The sequence below is a fragment of the Corvus brachyrhynchos genome, unplaced genomic scaffold, assembly GCF_000691975.1.
Source record: "Corvus brachyrhynchos isolate BGI_N302 unplaced genomic scaffold, ASM69197v1 scaffold15, whole genome shotgun sequence".
NCBI classification, from domain to species: Eukaryota; Metazoa; Chordata; class Aves; order Passeriformes; family Corvidae; genus Corvus; species Corvus brachyrhynchos.
In genome coordinates, this window is record NW_008238349.1 from 2015339 (window position 1) to 2023830 (window position 8492).

At 43.7% G+C, this 8492-nt stretch overlaps 1 long non-coding RNA gene across 1 annotated transcript; it reads left to right on the plus strand.

Annotated features, from left to right (window-relative positions):
• Positions 1-715: 715 nt before the first annotated feature.
• Positions 716-7734, plus strand: LOC108446971. The gene is made up of 3 exons (XR_001862315.1): positions 716-754; positions 2360-2548; positions 5488-7734. It is a non-coding gene; the product is annotated as an uncharacterized LOC108446971 (long non-coding RNA).
• Positions 7735-8492: the final 758 nt, after the last annotated feature.

The following is an 8492-nucleotide window of genomic DNA, read 5'->3' on the forward strand; positions in this document are numbered from 1 at the left end:
CATCCTTAAAACAGATATTTAATGAACAAAACATGAAGTTCAAGTTTTGATGAAAAATATTAGTCTAACCTTTTCAGTGCTTTTGCAGCTACTGCTTCGCTCATTTTCAGTTTTGTCCCCTTTATTAATAATTGTCTTTAAACCAGGTAACCACAGTGATCCTTTTCAAGCTGGATGTCTTTTTTTTGGTTTGCTTGAAGACAAAGTCACAACAAAATTCTTCTCAACATCCCTTATGATAAACTGAATATCAAGACTACGACATTATTACAAGTAAGGTATGAGAGACAGGGGCTTGCCATGGAAAATAATAATTTGCCTTTAGCTTTAAATTTTTTTTAAAAAGCAAAGTGTCTGTTAGTACAATATTCTTATCTCAATTTGGAGCAGATTTGATTTCTCCTAACTTTTTTCATTCTGTTGACATATCCAGACAGTGAATCAGAGTCAGAATCTGAACTGTGTTTTTATAAGCAGTTTCTTAACATCTGTGTACTGGTTTGGCACAGCCTGGTTTTGGGTAGCAGGGGGGCCACAAAGCTGTGAGGAAGCTGCTGGAAGCAGGTGCATGTCCCGCAGAGCTGATGGCTCTGAAGATGGACATGCTGCTGGCCAGAACTGGGCCAATGAGAGAGGTTGGTAACATCTCTGTGATTACATATTTAAGAAGAATATCAAAACAAAGTCACAAGATCTTGGATTCTAGGCAGAGGAGGTGAGAACACGTGAGGAACAACAACATGGAGACACCAAGGTCAGTGCAGAAGGAGGGGGAGGAGGTGCTCCAGGTGCTGGAGCCGATTCCTCTGCAGGCCGTGGTGCAGCCCATGGTGGAGCAGCTGTGCCCTGCAGCCCCCTGGGTCTACATGGGATGCAGAGATCCACCCGCAGCCCCTGGGGGAGGTGCTTGTGCCAGAGCGGGGGGATGCCTGGAGGAGGCTGGGATCCAGTGGGAGACCTGGTGGAGAGAGAGGGCTCCGCTCCCAGGCTGGAGCAGCCTGGCCTTGGAGGGCTGCACCCCGTGGAAGAGAGACCCCCGGCGCAGCAGTTTTGGGGGGCTGTGTGCCCGTGGGAGGGACTCAAGTTGGAGCAGTTTTGGGGGGCTGTGTGCCCGTGGGAGGGACTCAAGTTGGAGCAGTTTTGGGGGGCTGTGTGCCCGTGGGAGGGACTCAAGTTGGAGCAGTTTTGGGGGGCTGTGTGCCCGTGGGAGGGACTCAAGTTGGAGCAGTTTTGGGGGGCTGTGTGCCCGTGGGAGGGGCTCACGCTGCAGCAGTTTTGGGGGGCTGTGTGCCCCTGGGAGGGCTGGAGAAGTTCACGGAGAGCTGTCTCCCGTGGGAGGGACCCTGCGGCCTCACAGGGGAGGACTCCTCTCCCGGAGCAGCAGAAGGAAGTCTCGGTGATGAACTGACCAGACCGCCGTGCCCTGTCTCCCTGCGCTGTCGGGGGAAGGAGGGAAGGGCCGGGGGGGAAGGTGTTCCAAGGGCAGATTTCTCATTATCCTCCTCTGATTTAAGTTGAGCCTGTTTCACCCTTGAAGTGGTGTTCTCGGTCCTTATCTCGCTCATGAAGCGTTCGTTTTTTTTTTCTTTTCCCTCCTCTGCCCAGCTGTGGCAGGGGAGGGTGAGCGAGCGGCTCTCGTGGGTGCCTGGTGCTGGGCCAGTGTCAAACCACGACAATCTGTGACACGACAGATCGCAGGGTCACAGAACACACTGTGACCATGTGCTTCCCACGTACCGATGGCAGCAAGTCAGCAAAAACAAGCCTGAAAATCAGGACATGCTGGCACAAAAACTACAGGGGTCAAGGGATTTCATTAGCCATTTAATTGGCTTTGATAAAAGTGCAAAGACCTCTAGCAGTAACTACATTAAATTTTAAAAATTTAAAATGTATCATTCAGCCTATTTTTTTCAGGAGGGGTATGAGGTGGATCACGTATTAACTCTCCTTCTCCATGGCTCCATGTGTCACACAGCATCTGAGAGGTGTGAGGGAGTCTTGCTTTGACTTGGTCCTGGCTACACATATGCACTCTTTACAAATCCAGTATGTAGCACACATTATCTACAATCGCAATCTTACTTTAAAATAGCATTGTCAACATAAATTTTGGCCAAAAATATGCTTAACCTTCTACACTACAGAGTACACTGCACAGCTCAAATGTGCCAGATATGTCCACGAAGAATATTGTGGATTGAACTATAAGAGTGGAAATGCCATCTGGGGGGAAAAAAAAAAATTGTAGCAAAATGGATTTTTTTTTAATTTGAAACCACTTTACTGGTTACCTTCAAACTAAAGGTAACCATAGGAATGCATGAAAATTCTTCAGTCTTCTTTTTACTCTCCTAAGGCTGTATCAGTCCCACCACAGAGTCCTTCTGGATCTCAGGCATAGCCCTACACAAACTGAGCCATCACTTCAATCCTGGATCAATTCATGAACTGGACTCCAGCCCAGTTCTATGGACCATGATGCAGAAATGCCTTGTCTTGGACAGCAGCAGAAATGTTGCTTCAAACTCTTCTCCTCCCACAGGTGGTACGTCCTTAGATTTAACTTACACCATTGTCTTTGTGAACTGCCCACATACATAAATTAACTGTGATTAAATGTATGCAGACCAGAGTCTAAGAATCATTTATAATATTGCTTTACCCAAGAAAGATTAATTTTAAGTTAAAGAGGCACTATGTCCAACATTAATATTGGAAAGATGGGCTCACTGCATGGTTTAATACTCTTTCCACCTGAAATTTTTAATACTATCACGTTATCATTCTGATCTGATCTTTCTACAAAGATTCTTTACTGACCTCTAGAAGATCCCTATTCAGCTCTTCTCTTTATGCTTCAGACCAGTCATTTCCTTCAGCCACAGGATTCTCCTCCAGACATAGAGGCTTCCTCACTAGTCAGGTAACCACAGTAAACTGAAATCCACCAGGAGTAATAGACTTTGTACAGGTTTTGGATCAGACCACCACATCGGCTGCAAAACCTAAAGAGCATATCTGACAGTCTGGACAGCATTTTCTTGTCATTTTTCCAAGGGAAGAGAGATCCAATGACTCTTTCCAAAGGGATTTGTTTCTCACTCCTCCTAGTAAAATGCTGACTATTGTGTAGGCTAAGGCAACTTGCTCTTGCCAGCCAACACCTCGGTGTTTAATCACAATATAGAACCAGCCCCATTACACCCAGGCTGCTACTACAGTTTGTAATTGCAGGCAAAACACTGAGCCCAGTGACTGCAGCACTGTGTTTTAGTTTGCCTTTTCCTTGCAGTGTCCCTCCTCTCTCATATGTCACATTTTTACCTTCAAGCAAAAGTGGTAAGTCTATTTAATAATGACAATTGCCCAGTATTATATTTTTTAAATAAATCGGATTTTTTTGCTGTTATAGTCCATTTCTCTCATCTCCCTTTCTCTGGCAACAGCAAATGGAAAGCTGGTACCCCAAAGCAGGTTTCCTAGGGTAGAGCTTGGTGCCAGCCTTTATTCTGGCAGCATGTCCCTGCAGCCCACACCTGCTCAGCAGTGCACACTCAGGGCTTCACAATGTTTTCCTTCCCTCCACAGTGACCACTCTGAACAAGCATCCCCTTACCATACTCACCACACCCTGCAAGAGCTTCCTGCTACTGCCATAGCAGTTTAATCAGCAAGTCAAAGACACAAGCTCCCAGCAAACCACTGAACCTTACATACTGGCCATCCCAGTGTGGAGCTCTTCCCACCTTCTCCTTTCCTCTTTACCTTCTGTTGAAAAATGTTGGGGATTTTGCTCACTGGTCAGAATGTGCTTTCTTATAAAGAACTGTCATATGAAAGAAAAAGTAACAGTCTGAAAAAAACAGCTCTGCTCTTTTCCTGCCCCTCTGGAGAGCCTCAAAAGCATGGATCCTTCTGTGCAGTGGGGATTAGAGCCTGCATGAATCCTCTAGGTTTTTGTACAGTGGGGCAAACATTCTCCCACTTTGGGTCTCTTGCAAGGCTCATTCCTACATCACGGCCTACAACTTGCTTCAGACTGAGGGAAAACAAAACAAAGCAAACAAAAATGCCTTGACGCCAAGAATAACATGGATAGCAGAGAGCTCTGTCCTGCAAGAGGCATTGCCAACTGAGCTGAGGTGGCCTGAGGCCACAGTCCGATGCTGCATTTGGTCATTTGCTAGACCTGCCACAAAGATGACTGAACACTGTGTCTTTACTGGGGACACTGGGACAGAAGCTTCCCAGTTTGCTGGCCCTGACAGTATCAGGCATTTCTCTCCAACCACCTGCACTTAAAGGTTCAGAAATGAACCAAAGGAAAAGAATACCCTGATCTGCACTATCACTTACAGTAAACAATCTCAAGATAAAATAAAAGGCTCATCAGTGGAAATAAGAAGTAGAGATCACTCACCCACTACCATCATGGGGAAATAGACTTGACATGGGGAAATTTTTACAAAATTACAAATCAAATTATAGTAGGACAATGAGAAGTAAAACCCAATCTTACAACACCGTCAGCCCATCTCTCCCTTCTTCCCAGGCTTAACTTTAGTCCCAATTTTCTCTCCCTCCTCCTCTCAGTGGCACAGGGGGATGGGGAATGGGGGCTGTAGTCAGTTCATCACACATTATCTCTGCTGCAACCTCCACCTAAGTGGGAGGATTCCTCACACTCTGCCCCAGTTCCAGTGTGGGGTCCTCCAGGGGCTGCAGGTTGGTCTCTGCTCCCTTGTGGCAGGTCCATCCTGGAGCTGGCAGGAGTTGGCTCTGCTGAACATGAGGGAAGCTTCCAGCAGCTTCTCAGAGAAAGTCATCCCTGTAGCCCCCCACTACCAAAACCATGTCACACAAACCCAATGCAAAAATTAAAACCCAGACTCCTACACAACCTGAGTTAAGCCTGGGTTGAATGCAAGGAAGGAATGTAAGTCCTGACTCACATTTTTTGTCAAAAAGAAACCAAAACACAATGCCTACCACTCACAGCTCCACCAGAAGAAACTCAGAAGGGTGTTTTGTTGTCAAGAAGAAGGATTTGTAGGGTATTTTTCTCATAGCTCCTACCAAACAAGGCTGTGGGAGAAAACAAAGGCACTTACCATCACATTCAGCCCACTCACTGGGCACAGACAACTGACCATCTCCTTGCTGGCCTAAACCAAGGCACCTTCTTCACCTAAAACCCAGAGTATTTCACCTCATGCCAGACTGAAAGCCTTTTATGATTTATGTGCTTCAAATGATTTTATAAAATTTTCTCTAATTTATCCCATTTTCAAATGGGGGGAGGGGGTGGAATCCTCCTTTCCATAATAAAATATAGGCCTATTCATATCTTTTTATAGGATAACAACCAAAAAATTAAGACCAAACTTCCATCAATTTACTCTTTCATCTGTGTAGGTGCACTTTTATGCTCATTACCGACCTTACAACTTCTTGTTTTCATTATGTCTTTCTTCTTCCCTACAGATTCCCTAAAGATGATATCCCCTTTAGGATATCTGAGAAGAAATGCAGTTGATGTAGCACACATGGTGACTAACAGCACAGTGAGATCAAAACTGAAACATGGATGTGGGGACCAACATTTTGACTTTCCAGTTAAGCTCACCTTAATTAGCATGCAACAAGCATCAGGATTTGTACCACTGGGATTTAAACCAGGAGAGATTCGTGTTGTATCTCAAGTTGATTTACATACAAGTAATATTTTATTTACTTTAGAAAATGGGTATTTTGCTCTATTTCAGCACTGGAGGGGGTGATGCAGTTTTTAATTAGTTTAATGTTTTGATTTTTTCAATGTCAAGAAAACAAATGGAGCAATATAAAAATAATAGCAAAACAGCTAACATGGGGGTCTATAATGTAACCATAAAAGGAGCACTTTCAAAGCACTTGCAAAGTTCCAGCCACATGATTCCCATTAACTGTAATGAGCACTGGACAGATAAATTCACACATGTTGCTTTGAAGATTTATACTAAATTGGCCTCATCTTTCTTAGCTCTAAAGGAATACTGATGCTATACAATATAAAAGAGAAGTCTTTCAATTTGCCCCCTGCAATCTTCTTCATTATCCACAGAATTCTCCTGTAGCCAGTCATAGTACAGATTCATAATCTCTCCAATTTTACAGACAGTTAAAAATATTAACTATAGCACAACAGTCACTCTCTGCAGAATCAAGTGCTAAAATGCTCCTTTGTTTAAGCACAGGCCAAGCTAGTTGTGCTCTGAAGCACATCAAAGGCCTGAACAAGTGGAACAGCACAGGGAGAAAGCTGCTGCTGTAGAAGCCAATCCATATTACCTTGCCAAGTCTTTAATTGCTATGCCTGTACATTTGGCTTGATCTTGTGCTGCTTTGAAGTGAAGACATTAGCTTCAATTAATCCCAAAATGACCTCAAGTTACGGGCTTTGGAAAAAAACCAAAAAAGAATACCAGAAAATGGTGCAGGAAAAATGTGAGCTGCTTGCCCTTTTATTTCCTTCTTTGCTCCCTTTCTCTTCTTGTCTGTTTAAGGACTGGATTTTGTATTCATGGACAATGCTAAACAGACCCTGCAAATGAAGCCTCTTCTCTACTCCCCAAGCCAGAAGAGCTACAGGCTGTGCAAGCCAGGGATTCCCCAGAAGCCACCCTGCTGGCCCAGCATGTGAGACACGGCACATGCAGCACAAATACCCTTCATCATGCCTCAATCCAGCATAAACAACTGTAAGTCATGAAGACAAAACCCCAGAATCCATGGATCCAAAATTGTTCTTCAACTAAAGGACTTAGTAATTGTAGATTTACACAACTAAGCCACCTACCAAAGGGAGCCAAGGGCTGCACTGCTGCTGGTGCTGACAAAAGCCCTTACCACCATCTCCCTACCTACCATTTTGGTCCCAATGAGTTCAATACTTCTAAAATTAGTAATTTCAGGGGCTTATGAAGAAGGAACATCAACACTGTTAGTACCCAGAAACTCATACTGAAAAATCTATATACTACTTTTCTTAAAACCTGAGGAAAAATTCCCAATCTACCAGGAATTCTAAGGTCTCAAATAATTCTAAGATCTTAAATAATAATACCAAAGAGTCAGAAATCAAAACCACAAGGATGTGCTCTATGACAACTTGCAAATGTTACACCTTTCATATGATAAACAAAAAATAAATAAAAAGAAAAATAAAGAACAAGAAAGAAACAATCCTTGAATGCTTTTGCTTCTGCTAGCACAATAAGCACAGCTCCAACTCCTGGTTCTGCCCCAAGTGTAACTCCTCCTGCATTGGAGAGTGCCTTCAGAGAGTAGCAGGGGCTCTCTTTCCTCTGGCTGGCACTTTCACTAGGAAATATGTTCGGTATTCTAAAGCAAGCAGTAAAACTGAAGGTGACTGAGGCTTCCCCTTGCTGCATGCCCCATCCAGGATGGACAGGGCACACCTGGTCGACCACTGCGAACAGCTCTGCCCTCATGCACTAACTACAGCTGAGGCAAGCACCAGCAAGAACCCTCTGCTCAGGCTTTCTCCTGGTTTTCCTGCATGCATTTTCCTTTGCTGGATTTTTTGTTGTTGTTTTCTAAGTGGGTAACTTTTTTGTGTTATTCCTTCTGACACACCAAACATGAATGTTACTGAGCCAAGCTCATATTTAAGAGTTTCCTCCAAATCAAAAGACTACTGAACTACTCAGTGTTATCTCTATGTCAGCACATTCCCTCGAGGACAATATTGTCTTTTTCCCTTAACAGTTAATTTGTTCATTGCAGCACAAGTTTATTGAAAGCACTCTGGGTCTTTAATATATTCTTGTTCTTTAGCTGCTGTTTCCCATAGCTGCTGTGTCTCAGTATCAAATGCTGTGTAGCAGAATGAAGAAGAAATTTTATTATAGCCGTGGCTTAAACATGAAATATTCCAAATATCTGTAGGAGTGTACCTGCAACTAACTTTAGGCCCTGAAATTAAAATATTTACACTTGGGGAAAAAAAAAACCAAAACATCCTTGCAGTTGTACATGCACAGACATGCCCATTTGGAACAAATCTCCACAAGACCAGGCACACTTCAATTTGTTAATACAGAAGAAGGAAGAGTGTTCTCCTGAATCACTGAGATCCATCAGCCATGGAAAAACATAACTGTACCTTACAGTTTCCTAAACATCACACATATGTTAAAAGCACATATGTACATTGCCACTGACTTTACCAGCAAACTGTTCCCAAAATTCTACTACAAACTGCTTTAAAGGCTAGAAACATTTTCCTAATGAAGCATTTCCTAAGTATTCCCCCTTCTTCAGCCCTTTCTCCAGTACATGACAGACACAATCGTACCCTGCCCCGGTGCTCATTCTGCAGAGCAGAACAAGCCCAGCCTTCCAGCTTCAACTTGGAACTCCTCTGTATTTCCTGTAGTTGCTCCTATATTAATTCATTTATCTTGAATACAGGTGACCTGACATGG